The 15,985-nt window shown below is 46.1% G+C and overlaps 2 protein-coding genes across 4 annotated transcripts in view; one reads left to right on the top strand and one right to left on the bottom strand.

The window, feature by feature from the left end:
* The window catches only part of BMF (Bcl2 modifying factor), a 73,599-nt gene extending 58,034 nt beyond the window's left edge, over window positions 1–15,565 (bottom strand). The window contains exon 1 of one of the 2 annotated variants that reach the window (XM_019496542.2): window positions 15,477–15,565. The gene's annotated coding sequence lies outside the window, so the exon portion shown is untranslated. Of the gene's footprint in view, window positions 1–15,150; window positions 15,337–15,476 lie in introns of those variants that run through there. The other variant, XM_059723001.1, reaches the window with a different exon arrangement.
* A 220-nt stretch (window positions 15,566–15,785) lies between these two features.
* BUB1B (BUB1 mitotic checkpoint serine/threonine kinase B) overlaps window positions 15,786–15,985 on the top strand; it is a 45,077-nt gene continuing 44,877 nt past the window's right edge. For both annotated transcript variants that reach the window (XM_019496541.2, XM_006260687.4), the window contains exon 1: window positions 15,786–15,879. The gene's annotated coding sequence lies outside the window, so the exon portion shown is untranslated. The remainder of the gene's footprint in view (window positions 15,880–15,985) is intronic.

Raw genomic sequence — 15,985 nt, 5'->3', positions numbered from 1 at the left:
CCAAGTAAGGAAGGCTAAGGAAAGAAACTGTGGGAGTGGGAAAGCATGTATGTGTTTTGGTAGGGAGCAGAATGGGATCCAAAAATCAAAAAAATTACACAGAAAAGAAAGCAAAGGGACAAGGTGGCAAAAGGACAGACAGACAAAGGTAGAGAGAATGGAAGGAGATGAGATGCAGAAACTTCATACAAACACAAAGGAGCACAAAGAATAGATGTTTGGAGGGATCCAAGGGAGCCTGGGTGTGGCCTTGGTGTCAGCCTGCCCCAAAGATAAAAATCCAAGCCAGAAAAGTCTGGGAATCACTATATTATGCTGAACTGCCTCTTAACCTTAAAGCAGACTCCCAGATCAGCATAAGAAAGTAACATGTATATGGGAGGAAGAAGCATGTTTGTCTTGTAATCTTCTCTACGGTTAACTTTAATAGCTTTATTAAGATTGCTAGTGAATTCACTGTCAAACCATCCTGACATTGCCCATTTGTCTCACAACTATAATGGGAACATGTGGCTTTGATTTTCATCTCCACAAACAATTACTGCTAGAGTAGCAATGGAGACAGCAATTTCAGGCTAAGACAAGGAAGCCCAACATATATTCTTTCATTTATTCCACAGGGTGTTTAGTGTGGATGACAGAAAACACGGAGCTAGACACAATAATTGCCAAGTAGCCTTTGCTGTATCTAAAGAAACTCATTTAGAGCAAAGCTCTGAAATAGCACATTGCCTCAGGTCATCTTTGCTCTGTTTAGTCCAACTCCCATATTCTAAGACTCCCATCCCAACTGCTCCCTGATGATGCCCCCTATATCTCTCCTCTTCCACTTGACCAAGCTGCGCTCAGTTTCCCCCTTTGCTCCCTCCTAGTTCAAATTCTGCCACTTTTCAGGATCAAAATCCTTTTTCCTCTACTTGAAACTCATGCCCTCATCCTTTACCTCTGCCTTCTGACTAACCCCCCTCCTTCTGCCATTTCACTTAAGTTCAGAATAGTCACCCCAACTCCAGGATCAGAAACTCACTCAGCATTCTGGTTCACAAAACCCCTCCCACAGTTTAAACTATTGTTTGTATAACACGCCCCTCGCAGATGGATAAAAACTGATCAGAATGCATTCCACAACAAATCTTGGGCTATTCCCAGGAACTGACGTGCAATGTTTCTCACTCTTTTAAGTATGCCTATCCTGTTTTCTTTGGGCATGGCAGGAATGCTAATTACCTGGATGTATAAAGTGCTCTGTATTATAAGGATGATCTTTCCATGCTGGCCCAGCCATCTGGATTTGAACCTTACTAGCAACAGTCAGAAAAGATTGCAAGGGTATAAACACTAAGCATGGAGAGCAAGAGTTTAGCTCAATATAAAAGACGGTTAAGTAGAAGCAATGGGAGAAGGAAACAGGCTGAATATCAGGAAAAGTTCCTGCCAGTGAGACATGTTTGGCTGTAGAATCATCTCCCAAGGGGAGAGGTCAAAGACTCATTGTTTGGAAACTAAACTGCTCAGAATTGTTTTTTCGGAGCAGCGGAGGGAGCAATGAATGTGAATGGAAGAGCACCAAACACATGGAAGGGCAGTGGATGAAGAGGAAGTAGCTGAGGGAGTGATAAATGTACACGGACTAAATGAAAGGAGTGGCAGAGGACATGGTGGACACAAGAAAGGGCAAGTGACAGAACAGCAGATGCTGCAGGGAAAAGAAATGGAGGGATCAGGGGCCCCTCAGCAAAGAGTAGTAGATGTGCAGGAAGTAGAAGTGTACAGCTCAGTAGAAGCACAAGGATGAACAGCACCAGGGATCAGCAAATGCACTTAAAAGAATGGTGAAAGCTGCAGACATGCAGAGATGAACAATATTGAGGCAGATAGGTATACAAAGAACAGTGACATCAAGGACCCCCTCTACACATGAAACTAAAGGTGCGATGGGATCTAATGTACAATTCACATAACCCTGCCTCCTGCCATACCACACATGAAGGGCAGGAGGTGCAACTGTAGGATTGTGCATTAGATCTGATCACGGCTTGTTGCTGGTATAGGAGGAGCCCAATCCCAGGCTCCCCCTGCATCGACAAACTCGGGCAGCTAGGAGTCTCATACACCCTAGTTGAGGGGCTCCCAGCCATGGGGGCGCCCCATGCACCCCCAAGCCCTAGGGACTGTGGCAGCCATGATCCCCAGGGCTCAGGGGTTTCATGCTGTGCATGATACACCCATGCAGCTGGGAGCCCTAGGCTGCAGGGGAGACCCCACTACACATACAAATTAAAGCTTGATAGCAACCAGCTATGAAGTTAGTACACATTTTTTAGATCTAACTTTATAACTGGTTGGAGCTTTTACTGTGTAATAGCTACTTCGCACTCGTAGCTGGTCCATAATTAACCAGTTAACTGTGCAATACCTGTAACACGTAGAGGGGGCCAAGGTCTCATTTCTTCTCTTCAGGGCACCCAGCAGCCTTGGTACAGAATAGTTAAATATCACTTAAAGCTCCAGGATGAAGGCCATTCTCAACATCCCCAACCTTCAAGGCAACAAGGAACTTTCTATCCTATGGGTACAACTCATCTATAGAGCCAAATGAGAAATGGTTTTCCCATCCCATGAAACTTTTGGATGTTACAAATATCTCCTCAATCTGCACCAGGAAAAAAAAATAAAGATCTTACAAAGCTTTTCTTGAAAAATGAGGTTGAGACAGACAACTAATAGCCCTGTGCTCAGGGCATTCATTCAGGATGTGGGAGACACTATTCTGCCTGATTCAGACCAGAGATGCAAGGCTGTTCCCCACATCACAGGTAAATATCCTAGCCACTGGCACACTGGCTATTACAGGGTGGCACTCTCTCTGTTTGAACAGAAATTCAATCTTGCACCTGAGAAATTAAAATTTTGCTGAAATTGGTGTATACCTGCAAACAGTTCCAGTTTTGATGACTTGGCAGTTTCCAACAAAAACATTTTGTCAAATAAAATCCTGACTAATTCTAGTGCTGGAGACAGAGATCCTTTTGGAGCCAATCCAAGTCATGGAACAGAGGAAATAAAGACATCACTAAATTTCTACTTCAAGAGCAGGGCTCACATCCTCAGCCTGACTTGTCTAATATAAACACATAAGCAGGTATACTTTTAACAAAACCCTACCAAAACAAAACTGATCCAGCTCATTCAATTAGCAACCATGAATGATCCATATCACATAGTAGTCATATTGCCTAATGCACTCTGGAAGCTGCTTAGATAGTAGGGTGATGAGGGCAGTGTATGAACCTATATGGAATTATATTAAAAAACCTAAATTAAAAGAAAAGCAAGGTTTCATAGTCAAGTACTAAAAGCTGGAAAATGACAGAAATCAGATGACTTGTTAAACCCTAATTCAGCCCTGTTAAGTCAAATGCATGATGACACAGTCTTTAGTTACTTGATTTTTTACTATTTTGCACAGGCCTCCTGCCTCAGCAAATGTCTAGTTATTTAGAATTTATTGTTCTTGTACTCCTTGCCCAATATGTGGCTCCAGGCTTTATTAGCTTATGCCATCCAAAACCTCCCCAAACACAAAGTTACTGTACTGTTCTGATTGTCAGTCGACATCACCACCTCCCCCCAAAATAACCATAAAAAAAATAGCATTTGACTTGTACGCAGGGTCAGGCTATAATCTCGTCCCTGACAATCTTGATTTTGTACTTGCAGTGGTTTTGTGTATGCAATACAAATACCAAAACAGGATTTATTTTCCAGTGCAGTTTTTATTTTAGTATTATTCGTGCATTTACTTCTCTGAGTCCCTTATCTGATTCTCCCATGGAATTTTGGCAAGGCAACAGCAGTTCAAGGACTTTATTTGTAGTTACTGAAAAAAAACTGTTTTTCCTAAAATTGAACCTGAAATGTGGGATCAACTTATAATGGAGCCTGTGCCATGCCAGGCTGCCCTTCAGCTTCACCACCATCACTGCTACCTCTGGGCTGCCCAGCACAGCAGCAGTCACAGTGCAGAGCAGCCACAGGGCAGCCCAGTACAGCGTGGACTCTGGGCGGCTGCACCAAGAACTGCTCAGCAGCGGTGAGGGGGAAGGGCCACTTTTCTCCCACACCGAACAACAGTTTCTGCCTGGCAGCTGCCATTGCTGAGCCTGGATGGGCAAATCTGGAACCGGGCGCGAGGTGCGCCAGGTCAGAGCTGAGCTCGTGGGTCCCCTCCAGTACTGCAGGGCTGTAGACAATGGTGGCGGTAGCCACCAGAAAGAGCCACTTTAGCCCCACTGTGTGCCCAAGGGGCTGCAGAATGCTCTACAGAGCAGACGTGAGGCAGGCTGTGGCAGTGACAGGGAGACACTGCAGTATGCATGGGCTCAGGGCTGTTGCAGGGCGGGGATAGGTGCTGACTGGCTCAGGGGGACATGTGCAGGGGGGCTCCCATGCACACCCCACCATACCCTCACACCATCCCCCACAAACTCCATGACCACACCCTTCCCCCCCACACAATCAAACACTGCACCCACTCACACCCTACCTTCACCCCACCACATCCCCCACACAACATACCTGCGTGCCTCTGAGGGAAGCCCCACTCTGTGCTACAAGCACACACCGCACCCCACACATAGCCACTCTCCTCCTCCACATGCCCGAGCCCCCACAAACCCCATACCCACCCACCCACATCCAAAAATACCCTCACAGCCACACCCTCTCCCACACACTACATACACACATCCATCCCCCACAAACCTCATCACCACCCCCACATACCTCCTGCAATATACAAAAGTAAAACTTCATTTTGAGGTATTATGCAATCACCTCTATATACACAATGCAAATATATACAAACCAGGACAAAAATATTCTTTTAAAATAAAATGAAAATATGTTGTTGTGAATGTTTGATTTTTAGTATATAATTTGGGTTTTTTCTGGTTCTGAGATGGCAACCCCCCTTATCAAAAGGAGCACTTCCGGGGCCAAGGGGAGGGACTTCTGGTGGCAAAGTTCGGGAGAGCGGGACTTCTAGTCCCAAGATGGTGACCAGGGGGCAGGGTGCTTGTCATCTTGCGGCCCTCAGCAGGTCACCAAAACTCATTAAGCCGCCCTCCAGCCAAAAAAAATGCCCACCCCTGATTTATAATCAGAACAATATGGTATTTATTTCTTGAACATGATGTGGTGCTCTTGCTGTATCACTTGAGTGATTCACAAATGTAAATTAATCAATGTTTGCACCACTCATATTAAAGTTAGCGGTATTGTTATCCTTTGTTAACTATCCTTTATTTCATACACATGGAACTCGCAGAGAGAGAGGCATTAATATAATTAAGGTGCACTAAAGTGGGTGCCTAAGTAAAAACAAATAGGCCCCGATTCTCCGGGGTACTTAGAATTGTATTAGCACATTGTATATTCACAGCTACAAACAACTTCAGTTGCAGATGTGAACACTCAGCACTTCTGCAAAACTAGCCCTGGGGTCTCAAATACATTACTCAGAAAATGAGAAACAGTAGTTAGCAGCCAACTGAAAACTTTTGGCTTAAGTGTCTTGCACAGCAGCTCATAGGGACTCTCTGACACAGACACAAAGTCCAATTTTCCAGGGTGGCAAATCAACAGCTTGAATCACAAGCCCATCCCTTCTTTTCCTGCAATCCTTTGCTTTCTTCACTTCACTCCTTCCACCTTCTGGAACCAGTGAGGCAGTAGTCCTACATACAACAGTCCCATTAGATCAGGGGTGGGCAATTATTTGGATGGAAGGGCCACTTAAGTTTTGTTGAGCTGTTGAGGGCTGCACATACACATGCACACATGAGCACTACACAGCCCACCTGATAAAAATCAATTGGTGGGCCACATTTTGCCCATTTGACCCTGAATTAGGTTCACAACCATGATTCATCCTCAGATCAAGTCTCTCCTGTACAGGGAATGAAGCAGAGGCTCTGAGAGAAAAACAACATGTGCTTACATATTCAAAGACTATGCCATAATGAATTGACAAAAAGGAAGCTTTATTAAGGCTGCACTCCTAACTTTTGAATGCTTGTTGATGCTAGCTGAAGCCAAAACTAGGTCTTTTCCATTTTAATGTTGTATAAAATTGTTTATTATCTGACCTTTTCTTTCCATTCTGTTTTGTGAAGAACCCCCCCCATGTGTTCACTGCTACTAAGGATTTATTCCTTTCACGCTACACTTCATACAATGCAAACTCATTACAAGATGTCTGTTCGGTAATGCAGTATTGACTCTCTATTCAGACTTACCATCACTACAAGGATGACTCCTAGAAAGTTTTTCCATTGGAATCAGTAATACAAAGGTCCCTTCTCTTAAAATCTGTCGTTTTTCTCCATCAGGAATTAATCTCAAATGCCAATATACAATATGTGTGGCAGATTAGCTATATGACCTGCTAATTTAAATAGAATTCAGAGATTCTGGACCATAACATTTTAATTCTCTTCCCATTCTACTTTTATCTTCACTATTAATGCTCTGTTTAAAAAGCAGCATCATTTGGAGGATTTAGTATAACCTTTCTATTCTCCTGACACTTTTTCCAGCTGCCTTCAAAGGAACACTCTAAAAGAATATTTAAGACAGAGCTGCAAGATGGCAAAAGTGCCATTAAAAGGAAAAGCCTTGAGCAACTTTATGGTGTGGAAAGCAGAGCCTCTGTAATAATGCAGATGAGCTCCTGATCTTCAAAGTCAAAATAGTTTTAAAATTCCTAACACAAGTGGGATCAATCTGTTGTAAATCCACTGAAGTTACTGGATTTCTTCATTTCAGATTTATAGCATAACTGAAATCAGAATCTGTTGCTTTAATTTTGTTGCAGTGTTGTGAGGAAATTGTTTTAAAGCAAAAGGAATTATCAAGTTTGCTAGATCATAAAATGAACTTTATTAGGCAGTGGAGGAATCAAGGGGCAGTCTATGATCATCTCTTGATTGCTAGCCTAACTGAGATGAAAAATAATCAAAGTAAGTTGTTACCATCCAAGTACCACTGAGGTGGCCTATATGAAATGAGTTGGTTCCTGTTTAGTTCCCAGCAGACAAGTCTCTAAAATTGCCTGTCAGTGCCAATCACATGGTTATCTCAACTGAAGTCCAAATATAAAAAAAATAGAGACTGAATTATTCTATCTAACCTTAAAATGTTCCTTCATGTCAGGGATAAGCCCTATTGATAGTGTGATAGGGGGTAAGCAGGAGAAATTGTGTAATGGCAGATTTAATTTTCATTATAATAATAACTGGCATTTAAGAAGTTAAAATATAAAGCATATGCTGCTGGGGTATGTGAGCAACTGGTAAATCTAGAATGGGGCAGGCAATAAGAAAATGTTTGGGAACCTCTATTCTACACAGAGGCGTCTCGCCCATTAACCCATTCTTTTCCACAGTCACAACTTAAACAGCACCACTGATAGAGTCTAGTTGTGGCTTAGTGCTTAATCAGCAGGCAACCCATAGCTACCAACCCTGCACAGAACACTTGCCCAAGTTGCAGCAGAATTTGTCAATCTCAAATCAGCCTTGTCAGTCACCTTCGGACCCAACTGAAAGGGACTACCAAAGGAAAGGCAGCCCTATGAAGAGTACATTAAAAAGAAGGGGTGCCTATAGACATTCAGCGAGGCTTCGCCAAATGCACTGTGTGTTAGAGCAGAATTGAGTCTACTGGAGCGTGGTAAAAAATTATACTCCAGCAGACTCCAGCATCATGTGTACCAGCGTTCTCATGCTGAAAAATTGTGGCGGGAGCTCTTTAACTAAAGCTTGTTCAACAAGCATTAATTAGAGCACCCCTGCCGCCATTTTTCAGCACAGGGTCACTGATACACGAGGCCCCCGCCCAGCACATTTGCCCAAGGTGACAAATGCCTTGTGCATGGTAACAATCATACATTTCCTGACTTTTTAAGTACTCCCTACTTTCATGTTTTTAAATATGTATTTTAACACATTATTACATTTGCCACAAAACAACCAGTCCCCATCTGACTTTACAATCCTTGTGTTCAAACAGAATTTTCAGAACACCTACAGAAGGCAGGTCTGGAAATAGAAATTCGTAACCCCAGTGGACAACAAATTGCCCAGACTTGATACAGACAGTGGCTTTATGGCTCGTTACAACTTAACAAATACGATTTCTAATCTCCCTGCACTTCACAGGTAATAACTACTCATTCCCTTCTTGAATGGTCTCTGCCACTAACTAAATTGCCTATTCTACTACACTTTTGTCTTATGATGGCTCTTGACAATACCTCTTCACTCCTGGTTCACAGCCTGGAATCTTTTCTCTTTTATTTAGCTCAGTCTGTCTGCTCCTCTTAGACCTGAGGAAGGGCACTTGATGCTGGAAACTTGTTCAGCAGCTCTCCAAACTATATAGTAAAAGATGTAATAAAAATCCTTGCCTCTTATACCTTTTTAGCAGTTTATGTAACAAAAGTTTATGCCAACATGCAATAGCTTTAAATTTACACTGATATTATCTGAAATCAAAACTTTAGGAAATTGCTGTATGGATGATTCCAAATATCTTCTGAAAGGCTGGATTTGAATATAAATGAAATTCATCATATCCCTAACATTTAGCACCTCTCAAAGTCAGAAGAAAAATGTACCTGCACCTTCTTTTGCATATTATCTGCTTCATTCTGGTCATCAAATCCAAGAGGAACTTCTAATATCTGCCAAGTACTATTCCTGTAATTTGTGTTTGAGTTCATGCATGTGATTTACTTTAGCATGTAGCTGGTATACAAAGAGCCCACAAAATCTGCCCCTATACCAGGGATGGTACACTATTAAAGTAATTGGAATAACAAGCTGAAAAGTCCTATTAATAGAACTGTTCTACACATCTTGCCTCTAAGTTTATAAGCATCAGGCATATGCTGTTTAATATTCTCTTTGGAAGTTCATAGCATCCTAGTAAACAGCACTTTTATATGGAAGCTACTGCTGATCTGATACAAACAATTTGAATTTTTAGTGGTAAAAATTGCGTATTCTAAACAATCTCTCTCCTCTCAAAACCATAACAAATCTATGCAAAAGAAAAGCTGTATCGCAGCATCATCTAGTGGCCAGAGATAACTTTGTAATCATTCCTATTTTAATCTAGAAGGCAGCACAGGTGGCACCTTTAAATTTTGCTTTACTTCAGATTAACACTGCTAACTACCTCTCTCTATCTTAATCTAGTTGCTGAACTAAAACAATGAGAAACACAGCTAGGAACAAGAGATTAAGAATAAAGGAAATCTGATAAATTCAGAAGAAATATTAAATTAAGGGCCTACCTACATTAAAGTTGTTTTATCCCCTTTTATCTATTACAGTGCAGCTGCACAACTCAATACTTTCCATTTCATCTGTAAAATCCATTGGAAAAAAGGCACAGGCATTACAGCAGTGATTCTCAGCCAGGGTGCCATGACACCCTGGGGTGTCTTGCAATCCTTTCAAGGGTGTTGTGGGATGCCACACAATGTTAGCACTGTCTGTTTGGCATGTAAACATGATTAACAACATAAACTCATAGATAGCAAACAGGAATTCAGAGTGTTAAAAGGTTGACAGCCCCGGTACTACAGATACATGCTTGAGGTTCTGGCTCCTGAAGTCATGCAGTTTTACCAGAATCTTGGTTTTCATTTTTAAAAAGTCCACTCCTAATAGGAGTGCATCTATTGAGATTTTTTGGGCCAATACAGACGGCCGATTTTTAAGGAGCCATATTGGGCAATACCAGTCCGATTCTAATATGCAGTTGGGCAGCTTGGAGACCAGCCTTGGGCTGGTAACTCTGTTGTTGGGGAAGGGTTGGGGGGCAGATCAAGGCCACTGTGGTGAGGGAGGGCGTGGGGCTGGGGCATTGCTCAGCCGGGGCAGGCTGGGGTGTGGGACGGAGCCATGAGCAGCTCGTCTGGTTGATACAGGGGGGTGGTGGCTCCCGTTGCTACAGGCACCCCAGGAAGGCATGAGGAGCATGTGACCCCAGATCTGTGCATGGGGAAGGAAAGGCTGCTGTTGGGGGCTGGGGCAGTGCCGGGCTCTTCCCAGGGGGGCTGGGTTGTGCTTGGGGTGGGTGGCAGCAGCGTTGGGAGTGGGACTATGGGGGGGAGGGGGGGAATGACTGCAGCCACCCCAAAATTTGCCATAGCCCCCCCCCCCATAGCCCCTCTCCTAGCGTCGCCACTGCCTACTCCAAGCACAACCCAGCCAAGCCCCCCCCCCCCCCCCCCCGTCAGGAAGACCCCAGCGCTGCCCCGGCCCCAACCCACAGTGGCAGCCCACCCTGCCTCACACATCTGCGGGCACATGCCCCCCATGAGTGTACACAGCAGCAGGAGCTGCCTCCCCCCCTGGACGAGCCACTCATGGCTTAGTCTTATGCCCCACCCCGGCTGAGCAGTGCCTATCCCAGCCCCACTCACTCCCTCCCACCCCACGGGGGCCTCTATCTGCCCCCTCCCCCACATCCCACAGACCACCAAGTGTTGACCCTGAGATAGTGCAGAGTCACTTGGAAGGACTGGATGCGTTTAAGTCAGCAGGCCCAGATGAGCTCCATCTGAGGGTACTGAAGGCACTGGCTGATGTCATTGCACAGCCACTGGCAAGACTATTTGAGCACTCGTGGCGCACAGGCCAGGTCCCGGAGGACTGGAAAAGGACCAATGTGGTCCCTATTTTCAAGAAGAGGAGGAAGGAGGATCCAAGCAACTACAGGCCAGTCAGTCTCACCTCCATCCTTGGTAAAGTCTTTGAAAAGATTATTAAGGCTCATATATGTGAGAGCCCAGCAGGAAAAATTATGCTGAGGGAAAACCAGCACAGGTTCGTAGCAGGTAGATCATGCCTGACTAATTTAGTTTCTTTTCATGACCAGGTTACAAAACACCTGGACGCAGGAGTAGGGGTAGATATCATTTACTTAGACTTCAGGAAGGCCTTCGTTACAGTATCCCACTCCATACTGGTGAACAAAATAAGAGGTTGTGACTTGGATGATTACACAATCTGGTGGGTGGCAAATTGGCTAGACGGTCGTACCCAGAGAGTAGTGGTGGATGGGTTAGTATCGCCCTGGAAGGACGTGGGCAGTGGGGTCCCGCAGGGATCGGTCCTTGGAGCGATACTCTTCAGTGTCTTCATCACTGACTTGGACGAGGGAGTGAAGTGTACACTCTGTCCAAGTTTGCGGATGATACAAAACTGTGGGGAGAAGTAGACATACTGGAGGGCAGGGAACAACTACAGGCAGACCTGGACAGGTTGGACAAATGGGCAGAAAACAATAGAATGCAATTTAACAAGGAGAAATGCAAAGTGCTGCACCCAGGGAGGAAAAATGTCCAGCACACCTACTGCCTAGGAAATGACCTGCTCGGCAGCACAGAAGCAGAAAGGGATCTTGGAGTCCTAGCGGACTCCAAGATGAACATGAGTCGTCAGTGTGACAAAAGTCATCAGCAAAGCTAACTGTACTTTATTACGCATCAGCAGATAGACAGAACTGTGCTTTATCATCCATGACAAACAGAACCAAGGAGGTGATACTTCCCCTCTATTAGGCACTGGTCAGACCGCAGTTGGAATACTGCATCCAGTTTTGGATGCCACGCTTCAAGAGGAATGTGGATAACCTGGAGAGGGTCCAGAGAAGGGCCACTCGTATGGTTAAGGGCTTGCAGGACAAGCCCTATGAGGAGAGACTAGGGCACCTGGACCTCTTCAGCCTCTGCAAAAGAAGGTTGAGAGACGACCTTGTGGCTGCCTATAAATTCATCATGGGGGTGCAGAAGGGAACTGGTGAGGCTCTACTCACCAAGGCGCCCCCGGGGGTTACAAGAAATAATGACCACAAGCTAGCAGAGAGCAGATTTAGACTGGACATTAGGAAGAACTTTTTCACGGTTAGAGTGGCCAAAATCTGGAATGGGCTCCCAAGGGAGGTAGTGCTCTCCCCTACCCTGGGGGTCTTCAAGAGGAGGTTAGATAGGCATCTGGCTGGGGTCATCTGAACCCAGCACACTTTCCTGCCTATGCAGGGGGTCGGACTCGATGATCTATTGAGGTCCCTTCCGACCCTAACATCTATGAATCTATCCCCTCCTTTTCTCCACAACAGACTTACCAGCCAATGTTTCTCTCCAAGCCGCTGGGCGTGCTCCTGGCCGCATGCACGCTGCAGCTGTGTACGTGCATGGGGCATTTATGAGCCACATTAGGCAAAAAAAAGCCGATTGCCGATATTTCCCTATATTGGTGCCAATCCAATATGGGACTGATGTATTGGTGCATCTCTGGTTCCATTCCTGGTACACTACAAAGACAAAGCCTGAAAATAACCTGAGTGCAACCAGCGCAGGGATAACTGCCAGAGCTGGTAGAGACTGAAAGAATAGCTGTGAGAAGTGTAAACTGCCCCACGCATACCAGTGGAGTGCCACTTCTCACAACACAATCATTACTCCCTCTCTAATTTCTCAGTTGTAAATCTTAAAGGGAATTTACAAAACACCTTTCGCAGACAGGTCTACGAACTTCTCTTCATAAATCTACCGGATACAGAAAATCATGGATATAATATTGACATTGGATTTATAATACATTACAACCCACCTGACACCTGATAGGCCAGGTAAGCTGTCTCCAGCTGATCACTTACATTCCTTCACACACTTCCCCCCCTTTCCTCCTCTCCCCTTCTATCTCTACCCATTGCCTTCCAAACTTCCACTCATTTGCATTTTCACAGACATGCGTGTTGTAAATTAGTTTCTTTTCTATCTTGGAGAACACATAACAACAAAGTCTCCCTATGCCTGAGGAAAAGTGTTTGTGCCCAAAAGCTCACAGACTACTTTTTTCCATCTATTTAGTTGGTCTAATAAAAGATATCACATCTCCCCACAAAAAACCTTGCCTACCAATGGAGTGTCATCTCTAAGATCTTGGGAGCTTGCCAACACCACTGTCAAACTGTTTGTGGCAGGAGAAGCTGGGGTAACTATTAAGTGACACCCCTGATACTACCAAAGAAGAGCAAAATGGAAGGAAGCCCCAAGCTGCTATCCCTACTTCCCAAAAAGAAGAGGGGGATCAACTCTTTCTTCAGTTTAGTAGGACCAGGAACTGGTACAATAGTGAAGAGATGGGACCATGGCAGGTGAGAGGCCCTTCATCATATGCTTAGCCTACATTATAAAGTTCTGCCATTTGCAGAGTTGGTAGAACTAGCAGCAGAAAAACTCCTTCAAGGATATGTTGCATCTTCTTAGAAGTTTTGCCACTAGGGCTCTGCCACTGTAGTTAGTATCAGAAGCCCTATAGACCAGCCTATGGTATACAGAGCTCTAGACTGTTTAAACCACCTGTGATAGAGTGAACACCAACTGCTGGAAAATGCTTTTAACTGAATGGTAGCATTTTACAAAACACCCACTTAGTAACAACACCGCACTAGTGTAAATGACTAGGCAAAAGGCAAGATACTGGTGCAGGATGTGCTGTACCATTGTACAAAAAGCTGCTTAACACTGGGTTTCAAACCAGGGAAATCTGCTTAGATTTTTCTTTCACTAGAGCATGCTATAAGTAAAACCGTACCTCATTAAAGAGGTATGGTTCTAAGCCTTACTATTATTTTTACTGAGGATTTATCACATCTTAAGGGCTGGACATAGAGGATGTTAACTCAGGCATAATTTACATCAATTCTGTACACTAATGTAAAGGATACCTGGATCAGAAGTTGACAGAGGATCACTTATGAATCATGGGGTAGCTGCTGCAGTAGATATAATAGAGTCTTGGCACTAGGTGGCAAGCAAGCATGCAAGAGCCTGCCTGCACTCTGCAGATGAGTGCCGCTGGGATAACTGTGGACACACAACACAACACTGGTGTAAATTACATAACTGAAGCTTCCCAAAGAATAATCTATCTGGACCCAGATGCCAGCTGTAATACCACCTCATTAGCACAGCCCCATCATCATCAGACCAAATAACATCAGAGGTTCGTTCACCAGTTCCTCTACCAATGGCATAGATGCCATCACCTGCTTACACACAGTTGCATACAATGGGTAGACCAAGTCACCTCTGTGCAAAAAGAAAGAATGAATGAACATAGATTTGACATCAATTCCAGAAAAACACACAAGCTTGCGGCAGAACACTTCAGCTTCCCTGGTTATCCCACCGCTGACCACAGAGTAGCTGTTCTTAAACACTGAAGCTTTGAAAACTGACTTGAACAAGATATTGAAGAATAAGAAATCAACTATGGACTGGATTGTGTTAAGCATGGTATATCTGTCTATATACATCTGCATCTCATGTAGTCAGTCTATACAGGTGCCATTTTTCCACTGCGATTCTGTATCTAGCCTGCCTTCTGTCAAACATGGTCTACATCCAGTACTGCTCAACCTTTTGGCCTTGCAGGCCAGATGAGTGGTACAGGGTCAGTCCATTGATCAGACTGAACGCTGCATGCTAGGATCGGACTCCCATATCTGAATTGGTCCCTTCAATAGCATCTGATGAAGTGAGCTATTGCTTACAAAAGCTTACGCGTCCTTGATTTAGTTAACGTAATGCAACTCTGCCCTGCCTCATGCCTCCATGGCAAAATGCGGTGCTGTGCAGATACCTGAGCTAGTTGCAAACAAGGTACCTGCCAAGAGCAGGCAGAGGGCTCCCGTGTCCATCCTCCGCTAACTACCTTTATTTGGCATCTCTAGGCAACCTTGTGCTGTGCCACTTAGATGCACCCCATGTCTCTTAAACTTTTTTATTAATGGAAAATTGTTCGTGTCCCAAGTCAAATCAGCCAAATCAATTCCAAATCCTTGTGAATCATTCAAAAACCATATGTGGCACTGCCATGGGCAAGCATCCTCCACCTCTGCCTGGGCTTTCAGATACTTCCAAATTCTTTGGCGGGTCTCCTATGCACAGGCCCAAGCCTGCAGGCTTGGGGTTTGGATACCCCTTATGGCTGCAGAGCAAGCTAGGGAGAAGGCTCTTAAACGGTTTGAAACAGAGAGGAAGGTAAGCAGGCAAGTCTGGAGCACCTTTAAAAAAGAAAGCAGGACTCTTTTTTTTGGTGACGGGTCTTGTTCCTTCACAGGCCCCAGGCACCTCTAGTCAGGTAAGCGTCTCTGGCTGGAAGATTCCTTCTGCAGCCGCCCGCCCCGCCGGAACGGCAAACACGAGCTCTCGGGGATGGAGCCGAGGCTGCAACTGCTTCTCTTCTCTCCCCGCCCCGGCCCAGCCCAGCCCAGCCCAGCCAAGGTACCCAGTCCCCCGCGCCGCCGGGCACATGGCGGCCGCCGCCACCGCCAAGCCCGCGCGGCCTCAGGAGTTGCTTCTGCCCCGCGCGAGGGGCGCCGGGATTTACCGGGGGCTCCAGCGGGGGCCTCCTCCGCGCAGGGCGGGACCCAGCATCGCGCCTCGCAGCAGGAGGGGAGCGGCGCCGTGGAGGTGCAGGAGCCGACGGGCGCCAGCGCTGCGCTGCGCTCCCCGCGCGGCCGCACAGGGCGGACACCGCGCCCCTCGGGCCATGGCGAGGCGGGCGCAGCAGCGCGAGCCCCGCAGCAACGGCCGCCAGCCCCGCGCGGGGCCGAGGAGAACTACCACTCCCGACATGCACTAGGCGCCGCGCGCGGGGGCTGCCGGGGGGGGAACAATCGGAGGCGCCAGTGGCGGCGGCCCAGACCAATCGGGGGCCGCGGCGGTTGGAGTTTGAAGCGGAAGGCGCCGGGCTGGACTAGGCTCCCGGGAGACGCACGGATTCTGCTGTGGTAACCGCGGCGTGGCGTGGAGTGCGGCGCGCGGGCCCGTGGGAAGGATCCCGCGGGAAGGCCCGGCGCGTGGTCCCCGGGGCCGGCCGCCCCAGCGCCCGCGGGT

This window comes from Alligator mississippiensis, chromosome 2 (genome assembly GCF_030867095.1).
Source record: "Alligator mississippiensis isolate rAllMis1 chromosome 2, rAllMis1, whole genome shotgun sequence".
Taxonomy (NCBI): Eukaryota; Metazoa; Chordata; order Crocodylia; family Alligatoridae; genus Alligator; species Alligator mississippiensis.
This window is presented reverse-complemented; position numbering and strand designations above follow the sequence as displayed.